Consider the following 15005-nt stretch of genomic DNA (forward strand, 5'->3'; position numbering starts at 1 on the left):
ATAAGTCAAAGGTTTACTGCTGGGCACACACTGAGAACGATTAGAGGAGTGTTTCCTAGACTGAATGGTCCTTTTCAGCATTTACATATTGACTATGTTGATATGCTGCAGGTATGTAGTGGATATAGGTATATGATAGTGGTAGTGTGCCCCTTTTCGAGATGGATTGAAGCTGGTCCATGCACACATCCTGATGCCACTTGTGGTGAGAAGTTTTTAGTCCGAGAAGTATTTCCTAGATGGGGAGTATGTGAGGTGCTAAGATCCGATAATGGGCCCCATTTTGTTAATGAGGTGTTTGAGCAAATTAGTCTATTGCTTAGTATTAAACAAACGTTTTCCTCTGCTTATCACCGCAAGCGAACGGAAGATGTGAAAGACTGAACGGCTTTCTCAAAGAGAGGATCACCAAGTTGAAATTAACACTGAAGAAGGTGTGGCTGTATTGTCTGCCCCTTGCATTATATGTCAGACCACCACCTCACACTCCATAAATTAGTAACAGGGAGGCGAATGAGAACGCCTCTGACTCCTCCATCTAGGACTAGGAGTGATGCCCAGACAACTGCAGAATTGTTAGGAAATTTGTTAGATGCGTATTTAACATGTATGAAAGCTAGTATCTCTGTCATTTCAGATCAACTCAGGCGTAAGGGGTGTCGATCTCAGGATGCAGATGAAGACCATTCAACAACACCAAGAACTACCTGTTCCTAAATTATTTAGTGGAGATCTCATATTGATCTGCAATTTCACAAGGAAGTGGCATGAGCCCTGTTTTTGTGGTCCTTTTATAGTAGAGAACATTACTCGATCTGCAGTAAAGGTTCAAGGAAGGCGTGCCTGGATACACCTTAACGACGTAAAGCCATATGTTGGTGAGACAGGAACACCCCCACCCAATTTTGGAAGTAAGTCAAAAAGAAGCAGTTCAGCGCTTGCAGACTCGATTGATGATGAGGAAGAAGGACGCAAAGGTTAAGGAATAAATAAATACAAGTGTGCATTTGGACTGTGGCTCCCCTCGACACTCCTTATAGATATTTTAGCAGGAAGTGAGAAAGTTACTGTTCTTGAGCCACAGGATTTCGTTGACATTTGACCTTAGGAAGTGCTGAGACAAATGAAAAATGCCTGATCTCGAATTCCTTTTTGATGATTGGAAAAGGGAGCAGTTCCCAGATTTGTTTCTTACCAAGTTTCTTTTTGGACGCATAAATGGTCCTGTCTGATGTTGATGTCCATACACTCCTTCTTGCTATCTTTATTTTTATACTCAGAGCTTATCTTGCCCTTATTGGGCGCAGTACTGATGTGCGCACTTTTGTGCAGGATCCTAAAAAAGGCCCTACGATCAGAAGATTATTGGCAGCGATAATTGGAGCAGATTCGGCAGCTACCTGAGCATTTAACGAGGCTGCCTAATTAAAAAGCTTTTTTCCTTCCTTAAAAAATAAGAATAAGTACACAGGCACAATGAGATTTATTGAGCATGATGCGGTTCCAGAAAGTGACCAAACTCAACGACGTGTGGAGAGACATCAATGGTGGGGCTTTATGTATTGGTGCATAATTTATATATGCAGAGCATCTGTTATTGTCTTTCTATTTTTGCTGATTCAAGCTGCATATCTTGTTGTTTCTAAAAGGATAGAGGTCCCTTTGATTCTCTCCACTCCAGTGACCTATGCAGAGTTAGAGGGTACGCGAAAGCCAAGGCCATATGTGATCGTTCGTACACCAGTGACACATGTAAGGTCACCTATTTCACTCACAAGTGTTCCTATGATTCCCCCTGTAGGAAGAATGTTCACTGATGTATTTAAGGAGATGCCCATAACAGCTCACCTGGAAAGACAAAGGCCCAAAAGGAGTGCAAGGGGAGATGATTATGAGTTAAATGATTATTTAGACAGCACAGCACATTTGGGGAACAACTTGTGGTATCAACACATGAAGGAGGTAGGCAAGAGAACCTCTGAGGAGGATTATGTTTGTGCTCTCCTACCTTATGCAATGGGAAAGATTAAGATAGTCATAGCTATAGAGATAGATGTCCAAACAGCCCATTGCTCAACTCACCTTGACTCTGCCATACAAGAGGTCAATTCCAGGGTTGAACAGCCTCTTTAGTCTGAGCAACTAAATGGACAGCACCAGAAGAAGATGATTATGTTTAAGATTTAAAGACAAAAGAAAGACCACACACCAGAGATCATGTGATAAGATATGAACAGCCAGGCATGAAAGGAGCAGGAATCCGATGGGAAATAAATAAAAAGCTCAATTGCCAAGGAAGGACTGATGAAGAAATACAAAGATGATGTAAGGAAAGAAGACAGATGCAGATCTGGGGGAACAGTACTTTCATCAGATGGCTGGGAAGATGGCATAGTTGTATGCAGAGCTGTGGCAGCAACTGGACATCATAAACCAGTTCTAGATCAAGTGGAAAAAGAATGCAAAGCTCTCTGGCCAAGGCTTGCAAAGCTGCTGACATGGGTCGAAGACAGAAGAGGCCCATTGCAGATAGTGCCTCTGGCTAGTGCAGAACTGTGCTTCAGAAATAATGGCACAAGGAAAGTTGGAGAAAACCAACAATGTGGGCGAATTTTCAATGTACCAGGAATGAAGGATGGGACAGTAGTGATAATGGACCACTACTGGGCCTGTGGATCCAGAGCATATATGAAGCTGCCCAGAGATTGGGGAGGACTATGTTCTATGGTGATTATCCATTTCCCAGCATTAATGATTCCAAAGAGTGACCTGAACATTGGTGAGTTTCCAAAAGCAGATGCTCACCTGAGAAAGAAGAGATCTGTTGAACTCCTTGATTGAATGAAGAGGGAAAATTACTTCTCAGCTGAGTCCATAGAAGCTTTTGATGCTATTCCATATGAACACAGACTATTCAACAAGACTCATTCCGTTTCTACAGTTTCTTTATGCCGGGGATTCAGATGATGGCAAATGCCAAGTGGTTACAAATAACCAGATGGGAGCATTTGCAGATGATCAATGCTAGAATAAAGGGATTCAATGCTATCAATTAAAAGCTGAGAGCCATACGACTGATGACTCTTCCGAATAGATATGTTCTGGACATGAATACAGCTATGGATGGAGGTGTTTGTGCCAAAATCAGAGAATCGTGTTGCACATTCATACCTTCTCATGATGAAGAGAATGGCACCTTGACAGAGGCCATAACGATGTTGACAAACTTACACATCAAGATGGAAGATGAAGTGGAAGATATTGCTGATGACAGCTAGTTTGCGTCAATCTTCTCATGGGTTCCACAATGGATGGCAAACATTTTCAAGTTCCTTGGAGCCCTGTTAGTGGTGATCATGTTTGGATTCTGTGTGGTTAGGATTATAATCACACAGTGCAAAAATACTACAAAGAAAGCTACTGGAATGAAGATCATCATTGATGTTGAGTCTGGGTTCAAATCCAAGGAGTTGACAGATGAAGACTATGTAAAGGCCAGTATTCATGCACCTGGGGGAATAAAATTCCTGCATCCGAGAAACCACAAGCAGTATGTGGGGAGATGGATTTACTGCACTCCGAATGGACAGTGCAGTCTCATGACCTGGAATATTGATGAGCATGTGAAGTCAGCAGGATGCCTGAAAAGAGTAATAGAGATATGGATTCCAAAGAAATATTTCTTCAGACGAGGATGTATAGGTGTGAACACTGATGGATCATTCCCCCCTCTGGACTGATGAATCGCCCAGAGGGGTGGGGGGAGTGTAGTGGAGGAGCCAAGTACCTCTACCGGATGTTCCACCTCTATCCTGCCTATATGTTGCCAATTGTGACATGTGCAATACCAGTAAGAGTGCCCATATCGCAAAAAGTCCTTGAAACAAGGTATCCAGTGAGAAAGCCTTATATGTATCCACAGAGAAATGATGATCTTCTGAGGAAGTTCCGGAAGAAGTGTGAAAATGAATGAACTGGTGATGTCACATGAAGTTGAGATTACGCACGCAGAAGATATATAAATGAAGTAAGAATATAGACCGTGTAGAACCTGATGGCGAAGTAATGAAGTATGTAACATTTCTCCCCTGAAATGAAGATTGCATGTACGGAGAAGCACCGAAGAAAATGCAAACCCAGTTTACAGTTGTACAGACGCAGTAACGCAAGTAGACGAAGTAATCATAAGGCTGGCTATATAGTGAATAGATTGCGGCGATGCGCCAATGTATATACATTGGAATATATGGTTTATAGTGATTGCATCGAATGCCAAAGCATCAAATGCATTTTTTTCTTTTTTTTAATGGGGGATCTCTCCCCCGACCCCTGTTTTTTTTACCCCTTAAAACCCATTATAATTAAAATAAAACCTTTACCTTTGAAAAAAATGCATTCGATACTTTTTTTTCGATGCTTTTGACATTCAATGCTTTGTATTTGATGCAATGACTGGATACCAAATATATGGAATCTGATTGTTCCACAAATGCACTTTAGCAAACGTGACCCTGCGAATGGAAGAATTGGAAGTGTGGCTCAGCAGAATAATAGCTGATGGCAAAGGAAGATACGAGAAAGTCTCGCCTGGCCCAGAATCAAGAGTCGGGGCCACTGAGAGCCTTGCCATGTACTCAAGAGGATACAAAATGTGATAAGCGAGCTCAGCTCCCGTTTGAGGTGTAATGAAAACCATTGATGGTGCCTAGAATGGTATTAAAATACAACAAGAGCTCAAAAACGTGCTCTCCAGTCACATGATCGGATGAGAATATACTTTGGGTCGAGCTACACGAGACCAGAAGATAAGACCATGCTTCAGTCCCTTTTATTCCGAGGTGCAGTGAGCTTCTGCAAGGCCAAGTTCATAGGTATTAATTGAATGGCAGACTGCAGGAGAGATGGTGGATGTTGGGCTAATTGGGTGGGGAGACAGGACCAGGCCAAACCTCCCAGTACCTGGAGTCCCAGTTGTGTGCTGCTTGCATGTGGAATCTTCCCAGAAGGGTACAAGTGTACCAACCAATTATAGAGGGCCACGTAGCAGAGAGCCCTATAGTTTGATAAGCCAATAGTATGTTGTATATTTTCATGACACGGAAGATGACTTGCACTTGGGTTGGGCTTAGTTGCCCACCTGACCTCAGAGATCCAATCACATCCCTGTATTCCATAGAAAGTATATGTAGATGTTCCCCGTTGACCAACCACAATCCCCTGTAGGTTTTTGTAGTTTGTCACATATTCTGACATCACTATGATGAATATTTAGTATAAAGGCAATGTTTTTTATGAATTATGTCGCGATAGGTCTGTGTGGCATCCGTTGAACTCCCTGTTTTAAAGACTTGTTATAAAACAGCTTTAACTTTTGCCAACTGCTTGAGTCAGTCTGATTATTGATGTTTGAGTAAGATCTGCATCCCCATCCATCTCAGATACTGTTACCTCATTTTAAAGGACCTATTGCCCGGGTTCACCTGTATTACTGTGGCTGCACCGAGGAAGACGTGCTGAGAGTTAAGTTTTCCCCATGTGCGCAGAGTTGCTTTGATTACAGAGCCGTGACTATGCTGAAGAAGCCAGAGGCCAGAAGCAGAAGGCAAGCTGAGGGACTGCAGAGTAAAGGAAACTCCCACTTAACGTGGCCGGAGTGGAGACACCTATGCTGCAGAAGGGTGTGGGTCCCAAGTGAGCCCAAAGCAATAGTAGAAGTCGAGGAAGTCGGGAGGGTGAAGAAGCCCAGCAACTGCAGTGTTCATGGAGTCGGTGAGTGAAGCTCAGCGTTCAGGTTCACTTAGCAAGCCTTACCGGTAACTGTAACCAGTTCAAAAGTAACTTGCGTATACTTAAATGCAAGTATAAACTGTTGTTTGGAAACCCATTCTAACAATAGAAATGCAGCAAGTGCACTAATTGTGAAAGCCGTAGTGCTTGTGTAAGAATGAAAGAACATTACATCCATTGTTGAACATTTTCACTATTGCCAGAGTGGTTGTGTGTCCTTAATTGAGTAGGGAACACTTGTTAAAACCATTCCGAAAGCTAAAGTGGACTTTTTCACAAGGGTTGCAAATGAATACAGCACCAAAGGAAGGTCCTGTGTGGCCAATTGCGTTTCCCGAGAGAAGTCTGAAATCCTCTCCATGATATTACTGGACTGCAATTGCTTGCAACCCTTTAAGATTAAAGAGTGGTTGCGTGTGCCTAATTACATTTTCCCTTTGAAGACTGAACCTTGTGCTATTCTGAACAACCATTCTTTATCCCAGAAGTTGTTATATTCACAAGGAGAACAAGCATTACCCAAGCCAAGAGGCAAACCCTTTCCATATGATATATCATTTATAACGTGCCTATACACAAGTGTTTCTAGGCGCAACAACACTAGAGAGGGAAGACAGAGGGAGGACAAAACAAACGATTTTACTAGTCCTTGTGTCATTAAGATCATGCAAGTGCAATGTGCAAGTGCGGTGGTCCCAGGGTAGGGAAGGGGGAAGTGCAGTTATGGCAGCATTGCTCTGGGTAAGTGCAGCCATGGCAGCGCGGCTCTGGGTAGGTGCAAGGAGGCAGGGGACTGTTGTGTTCCAGATACAGTCCCTAAGTGCGTGGTAGGCCCGGACGCAGTGCAGGGGCTACTGGTAGTGGAGGAGCCTGGTATCCAGTGAGACCCTGAGGATAGCCAGGCAGCCAGTTAGCGCAGCAGACGGTAAGTCAGCAGGGGAGAGAGCGAGAGAAAGCAGAAGCGAAAAGGAAGGTCGTGAGCTGCTTCCGGAACTTCATGTGGTCCGGATCAAGTTTGAGAAGGGCAGGGAGGCACCTGCAGAGGAGATAGATTTACACCCCACTCTCTGCCTGGGGAAGCGTCTGACCCTCAGAGATTTGGAGTTGGCATGAGCGAAGGGCTCAAGAAGGAAGGTGTTTAGGAAGAGAGGGTTGGATGCAGTGCGTGCCCTGGCCCCATAAAACGTTGTGGACGATGCATAGGGTCTTGAACTTCATCTTTGCAGCCACCGGGAGGCAGTGGAGAGATTTCAGGGCTGTAGAGATACAGACCCTGGGTTTGAGGCCAAGGACACATCTTGCAGTCCTGTTCTGGATTAGTTGCAAAGGGCAGAGAGTAGAGGAAGGCATATTGAGAAAGAGGCTGTTGCAGTAGTCCAGCCTAGAGAGAACCAGGGCTCTGTAGACAGTGAGCTTCTGGGGGAAAGTGGGAAAAGGAAGAATACCTCAGAGGAAGTACAGCTGGAAGTTCCATGATGTGAGGGGAGGAGAGAGTGGAGTCGAAGATGACACCAATGTGTTTTGCCTCACAGAAAGGCAAAGGAACAGGTCCTAAGGAGAGCAGCCAGAGAGAGAGGGAAAGCCGGAGCAGGGGTCACAATGAGAAGGATCTCAGTCTTACTGACATTAAAGCAGAGATCATTGGAGGCACACCACTCCTGAATCGCGGATAGACAGTCAGGAATGAGCGAGAGAGGAGAGGAGGCCGAGGGGAGCCTAAGGAGAGTTGAGTGTCATACGCATAACACTGAAAGTTAAAGGAGAAGGTAGAGATAAGGTGGGCCAAAAGGGCAAAGTAGCCATTGAAGAGCCAGGGTGAGAGTTTAGAGCCCTGGGGAACACCACATGTGGAGAGAGGGGTGTTGGAGAGAAAGGACTCAAGTTGGACCTGGGAGGGGCGTTCGAGGAGAAAGGAGGTCAACCAAGCCAGAGTCTGATCCGTGATGTCCAAGTTCTCACAGACGATTGATCAGGATGGCATGATTGACCTTGGCCTCAAACCCAAAGGCAGAGGAGAAATCAAGGAGGATGAGGACAGAAGGAAGGCTAGAATCGAGGTTAGTGAGCAGATCTTCACTAGTGTTCAGGAGAGCAGTTTCCATGCCCCTAGCTGCTCTGAAACCAGACTGATGGTCATGAAGACAACCAACAGATTCAGTGTGGAGAGTAAGCTGGGAGATGGCCAGCTTTACCAGGAGTTTGCCCAGGAAAGGAGTGATAAGAGATCGGGCGGTAGTTTGCCAGACAGGAAGGATCAGAAGAAGGCTTTTTCAGGAGGGGTGCACAAGGGAGTGCTTGAGTGCTTCCAGTGGCAAAAGAGTGATTGCAGAAATCGGCCAAGGCTGTAGTGAGGGTGTCAATATGGTCCTTAATGGTTCTGGAGGAGCAGTGGAGCTCCTGCTTGGACAACACTTTCTTAGATCGGACTTGTCTAGAAACATCGTCAGGTGTGGTCAGAGAGAAAAAGGAGAAAGGAGGAGGATAGGGAGAGGCGGCCAGAGGAGAGAGAGGACAGGATGTCTTGAGATGTAGTAGTGAAGTGAGCAGCCACAGCCGTACAGAGGGAGGCCTTGGAGGGAACATGAGAGGTAGAGACTGCAGATTGGCCAGCTCCTTGCAGATTTTAAAGAGCTTGGCCATGTTGTTAGAGGTCGCAGAGACGAAGGCTTGGATGTGGGCTCTCTTCTTGGACAGGACAGAGTCTGTATTGCCTTTGGTGCAGGTGGCAGGACAGTTTGTCAGAGGATGCGCCCGATGCCTTCCACTTCCTCTCAGCCACCCTACACTAGCATTTCAGGGTGGCAAGGTTAGAGTCATACTAAGAGCTGTATTTGGAGGTAGGCTTCAGATGGATTCTCATGACAGGGGCAAGGACATCCAGAGTGTTGGAGATAGAAAGATGCAGGTTACATAGGGCTGTCAGAGTGGGAGTCATCCGCAGGCGTAGGGGGTGCAGAGAAAGTAGCAGCAAAGTCCTCCACTGACACATGCTTCATGGGCCGAATGACCAAGAAGGTAGGTAGCAATGCTGGCCTCAGCTTCGCCTGGCGGACAGAGTGATTCAGGTTAGAGGAGAGGAGAAAGTGGTCAGTCTACAAGATCAGAGTGGTGAGAGGGTTCGGGAGGGGGATCTCTGAGGAGATGAGAGCATCCAAGGTGTGCCCAGCCAAGTGTGTTGGACCAGAGGGTAGAATGAAAAGAGAGAGAGTGTCACAGAGGTTGCAAAAGAGCCCTGAGGAGGGATTAGAAGCATCCAGAGGAGGAGAAGTTGAGAGGTAGAGGCAAGGAGAGAAGAGGAGAGGTCAGCCCACTCTGAGAGGAAGAGGGCCACCTGGCCCGGTGGCCTGTAAATGGTGGCCACAGTAAGAGAGAGGCCAGGATAGAGAGCCTGCAGACCAGATAGTCAAAGGAGGAGTAGGCCTGCGTAGGAACAACAGAAGCAGGGACCCACTCCGGAAAGATCAGTGCTACTCCACCTCCGGGATGGTTGGTTCTAGGTTTGGAGCCCTGTAGCCATCAGGGAGAAGAGTGTCAAAACTTGTGACAGAGCTTGCTGTGAACCACGTCTCTGTGAGAGTGAGGACTTCCAGGTCAAGCTCTTGAAGGAGGTGGCAGATGTCATAGGAGTGTATGGCAGCAGAGCGAGAGTTGAGAGTAGCGATGTGGAGCTGGTTGCCACATTTGAAAGACATCTGTGGAGGGTAACAGACATAAGGTACGCCCTGCGGAGGTGGCAGAGGGGCCTGAGAGTGGGCAGGGGAGGTAGAAGGAGATGGAAAGGTAAGCAGAGAAGATTAGGAGGGTGACAGAGATGCTGGAAGAAGGTGGTGGAGGAGCCGGAGAGGTGCTTGTAGGAGTAGCAGGAGAAGGAAGGAAGTTGATAAGATGCAGGAGATGCCTATCTAAAAGGAGTAGATTGGGTTTAGGGCCCTGGACCAAGATGGTGCCTTTCAAATAGACATTAATGATGGTCTTGGAGGAGTGGTAGGAGGCCAAGAAGGCCCCCCACCGAGTGTCACCATTAATGGGAGAGGAGGATAAATGAGAGAGAACAGAGACAATATGAGTGGTCCATTGGTCTGTAGAGGGAAAGACAAAGAGGATGTTGTTAAGAGTCTGTCTGGAGGAAGCACTGGTGTATCGATCAGCGATAGGGTGGCCTGGTTTGGGGACCAGGATGTCCCTCTTGAACTTCTTCCTTTCTAACTTAGTGAGAGGGATAGGATAGGAGATAGAGTAGCAGTTAGAGAAGATAGGGGAGACATAAAGCACCATAGAGGGTGCAAGGAGGAAGTAGGATGAGGAGTGAGTGGAAGAGAGAGAGGTGACATGCACAGCACGAACCACCCAACACAGGACGCGCTGAGGGGGTTAGGGGAGGTGGATCACACAGTAGGGAGCACACCGAAGGGGCAGAGGGGAACACACAACAGTACAAACGGTACTCCTAGCGGTATGGGGTCCTAGAGAGTGGGATAGAACCATAAAGGACATAGATCACAGTACAACAGTAACCACAGTTGGCGGGGGGGGCAAGGGACTGCGAGAGAGCCTAAAGGACACAGATCACTCTAGATCACACTACAGCAATGACCACAGTGGGGGGGGGTGATCTTGAGAGAGGGAGAGTCTAAGGGCACAGATCATAGTACAATAGGAACACACAAGTGAGGCGACCGAGTGAAAGACGCAAAACACAAAATACGGGGAACTGCTGGAAGAGTAAAGCCTAAGGTTGCACAGAGACAGAGTATGTTATGTCAGATGGTTAGGAGGAGGTACGCGCAAAGACAGGGTAGTTTAGTAAGGAGCAGTAGTGGCTGCTCCCCCTACCCGCACCTTTCCTACCTTTCAGACATTGATGGTCGACGGCTGTGTCTCACGATCGCACTGTGCACTGCTACAGCTTCGCTACGCCAAACACCTGCATCGCATAACACTGCGGCCTTGTCCTACACCTGCGTCGCAAAACAGTGCGCCTTGTCCTGCGAGGGCTTTGCTGCAGAGGGTCCGATCCTCCGTTCTTTAAGGTTTGCATGCATGTACATAGGTGCAACATATAACATGTCGACAGGCCGTGTCTCCTGTGCACCTGCGTCATAAAACACTGTGGCCTTGTCCTGCGAGGGCTTTGCAGCAGGGGGTCCTATCCTTGGTTCTTAAAGGTTTGGATGCGTATACGTAGTCACAACGTATTACGTGTCGACGGGCAGCGTCTCCTACACACCTCTGTCGCACAAAACCGCAGCTTTGCCGCTGAGGGTCCGATCCTCAGTTCTTAAAGGTTTGGATGTGTGTACGTTGGTGCAACGTATTACGTGTTGACAGGCAGCATCTCCTGTGTCACACAACACTGCTGCCTTTTCCTAATTCTAGTGAAACGAATACTGTTTAAACCCATCCACCTAAATTGTAAAGTCGTTAAAGGTCCAGAGTCACCTGATACAATTGTGGCATTGTTAGCAGAAGCTGAAAGAGTGGTACTACAGCTTCGGGGTAGTTGCTGGAACCAAGAAGGTGTGAGTGAAGCTGGTGAAGGGAGCTTGGTGCTTGTAGATTAAGGAAATAACCTGTAATGCTGAAGACTGCTGAATCTGAGCGAAAGTCAGTCTTGGGGTAGAGGCAGGTTATAGTTGTGGCAGTAAGACAGACAAAAGAGGCAAAGAGGCTGCCCTTTCTTGGAGCATAGAAAGGAAGAGTGCCTTGTCTACCTGTAGAGGTCGAAGTGTCTTGTCATATGCCTAACAATTCTAAAATATAACACTGAAGCAGAAGTACCTAAACTGTGGTGGTGTATAATACTGTCAGTGGATGTCACATTAAAGTGGTTTGAAGTAGTGGTTGTGGGATGTTTTAACCCACTTTTTTCTATGCGGCATCACTGTGTTATGTTGGTGCCAGAAACATCAAAATGGCCACAAAACCCTTGTGCGCGCCAAAACCTCTGGAAATCGCGCTTTGCAAAGCACAAAAAGATGGCTGCCCAATCTGCCACGCATGTTGTCAGTGGTGGAACAGAGATCTAATTCCTGGAAATTGTCACTGGGCTCCACAACAAGTGAAAATGGAGTACAGAAGGAAAAAGAAGTGTTTTGCTGGTTTTGAAACCCCAAATTCTTGCTTTAAATCCCTTTTTCTGCGTCGCTGAAACTGCAGAATGCCGGTACAAAACACCCTCAAACATCCAAAATTCTTGCTGGGTGCTACAATTCGCTTAGTTTAAGAAATCATTGTGAACTTGCAAGGTCCGGAAAAGCTGAAAGCATAAAGGGATTTCCACAGCAAAAGTGGCCTGTCTGTGGATGTCAAAAATCTCTGCGCAGCAGTGGACTGCAGGGATGACAGCTGTCAGGAGCTTGCCTGATTAAACTTTAAACATGTATAAACTGAAATCAAATGTTTGCAATCTAAGAGGCCGTTACTGAGATTAACCTATTTTGTAATTGTTTGATTCCATGGTTTGAAATCTTGAATGAGAATTGTAGCTGCTATTTTGAAATCACAAGTTCGTTTTAAGCTAAGGAAAACAAAATCAAAATAAGCTTGGCTAAAGCTACCGAACCGGAATATCAGGGTTCCCCACAGAAGGAAGGCCTTTCCTTCCAGCAGGAAATCACACCAAAGCGATAATTATAATGTTTGGAAAGAACTTGGTCTACAGAGGCAAAAGGGAACAATGAACAGCTGCTACTGAGGAAATGCAAGGTGTGAGGACAGTCGTAAATGGCCTCTGCCAAGAGCAAACAGGGAGGAGACTGCTCCTAAACTGCTGGGAGACAGAAAGAGGCGGACCCGAACAACCATCTGTGGCTGAACCTTCACAAAGAACATTTTTTAAAAGACTTATAATTTGCCAGTTAAAATTGGGAAAAATATAGAAGTAACAGATTTGTGAATCTAAATTTTAGCTGCACGTTTCAAGAAGCAGCAAAATCGTGTGACATGTTCTGGAAAGAAATGGCAGAAAATGTGATTTTACACAAAATGTATTTCTGCTAGAAGTATGAAACTTTATACTCTTATGCCCATGTTAAACGCGCACACTTGTAGACATTTGCTTATAAATGGGACATTGTGTTCCTGATGAAAAGGGCAAAATTCTGTGAAAAGCCGAGCCAAGATCCCACAGCTACGGGAATTTGAGGAATAGCTGTCATATAAAATATGTAATCTGTATATGTGATTGTTATAGAGGTTGCACATGTGTAACTATGTATTGTGCCAAAAGTAGATTTTGTGTTCCAGGGGCTAGGGGTGTATTCTCAGCCTCATAAAATCACACCATAAAGGTGACACCCTGTTTGTCTCCTCCTATCAAGGCAGAGAGGAGACTCTGACCCAATTGCCTGTCAAAGGGGCGAATTTAGGCTAAACCAGCACACACACCCCTTTATCATAGCATAAATAGAGACAGCTCACCACTCAAAAGGACAGACAGATTCACTCACTATCCTGATCCTGGCGGAGCACCCTGTTGCAGAACTCTACATCTTCCTTGCTCCAGACTCCAGAAACTTGGCAAAGCAGAAACCCATTGCATAGCTGAACCATTTTCAGCTAGGCCTCAAATTCCGGAACCAGAACCCCACAAACCTAGGGGGTAGCATCAAAATATAGCCGGGCTGCGCTGTACTGCTTGCCTGCTGAAATAATTATCATCGTGCTGTGACCAGAGTGCATTGCAGATCCAGTCCAGTCCTGTGCCGTGCTGTGTCCAGAGCGCCTTGCTGATTGCAGATCCAATTCCTAAGACCAGATCCAATTCCCTGACCAGAATCTTGATGGACCAGAATCCTGATGGTTCCGCTTAAAAACATATCTAGTGAGTATCTATAGATAGAACTGTGTCACTAGCATATGTACCTTGCTTAGTTAATCCTATCTTGTATTCAGAACCGCCTTGTTAGGAGTATTTTTGAATTGTCTGAACTGTCTGAACTCTCTATCCAATCCATTCTATCTTCCTCCTGTGCTAGTATTGCTAAAACTATCTTTGCGCTGATATTTTCTCATCTGAAGAAGGCGAGTCCTGCAGGCAGTCATCCTGATCAAGTAGCTGTGTTCCTGTATGGTATTCGTTTTGTTCATAGTCCTCCTCTAGTGTAAGAAATCCTTTTTCTCATTTTAAAAGCGCATTCCTGTTTTCCATTCTTGCGCCTAGCTCGAAAAAAAAACCTCCACTAAAACGTCCATAACTCCCTCCGTTTTTGTGCTAGAAACTTCTGCTTGTAGCCAACATCCACAGCTTTAAATCTCATCTTTTTTTTTTTTTTTTTTTTTTAAACTTTTATTTTTCGTTGCACACAGTCAGTACAGTTGCTTAGTTATATCATTGACACATTCACATAATGCACAGTTGCAATATCATTTTCTATTCATGATCAGGGCTAACTTGCTCGACCCTCTCGGCCAAGTATGCCTTGTATCTGCCCCATATATTCTTGGGCCTTGAGCTGGGAAGCACCGTGTCTATATACACCTCCTCCATATCGTTTGCCCACGCCATGTCCCTGATCCAATCGGCTTTAGTTGGGGGATTCGCACTTTTCCACTTGAGCAAAATCGCTCTCTTGGCCAATAGTAAACTTAAGTTCAGTAGTTTCCGCCATATCGGGTTCATTTTCTCACAAGTCCCCAGCAGGCACATTCGTGGAGTCCACTCAATGGGATGGTCGGCCATCTCATCTAGCACCTGGCATACTTCCTCCCAGTAACCCCGCAGTTTTACACAGGCCCACAACATGTGGTAAATGTCTGCGTTGTCGGCGTGGCACCTCGGGCATTTCCCTGTCATTGCAGGGTATATGTGTTTAAGTCTCATTGGGGTGTAGTGTGTTCTTTGTAGTATTTTATAATGAATCAATCTGTATTTGGAGTTGCAGGAGATCTGTTTAACAAGTGCACAGTGTTGGGACCATTCAACATCTCCCATCTCCTCCCCCAGGTCTTGTTCCCATTTGGCCTTAGCTGTGCGTTGCTCCGAAGGGCGTGTCTGGAGTATAATTCTGTACATACCCGATGCCGTTATCCTATGAGATCCCCCTGCGAACACGTATCCCAGTGCCATGTTAAGTGGAGGTTCATCAGGAAAGGCTGGGTACATGTTCTGGGAGGCTGCCTGCATACGGATGTACTGATGTCTGGTCCCAGGTGTGTTCCCCACCACGTCCCTGATGTCCTCCCATTGAATAAAGTGCCCACTGGTAAACAGTTGACCC

The sequence above is a fragment of the Ambystoma mexicanum genome, chromosome 3q (assembly GCF_040938575.1).
Source record: "Ambystoma mexicanum isolate Mex_15411 chromosome 3q, UKY_AmexF1_1, whole genome shotgun sequence".
In the NCBI taxonomy this organism is placed as follows: domain Eukaryota; kingdom Metazoa; phylum Chordata; class Amphibia; order Caudata; family Ambystomatidae; genus Ambystoma; species Ambystoma mexicanum.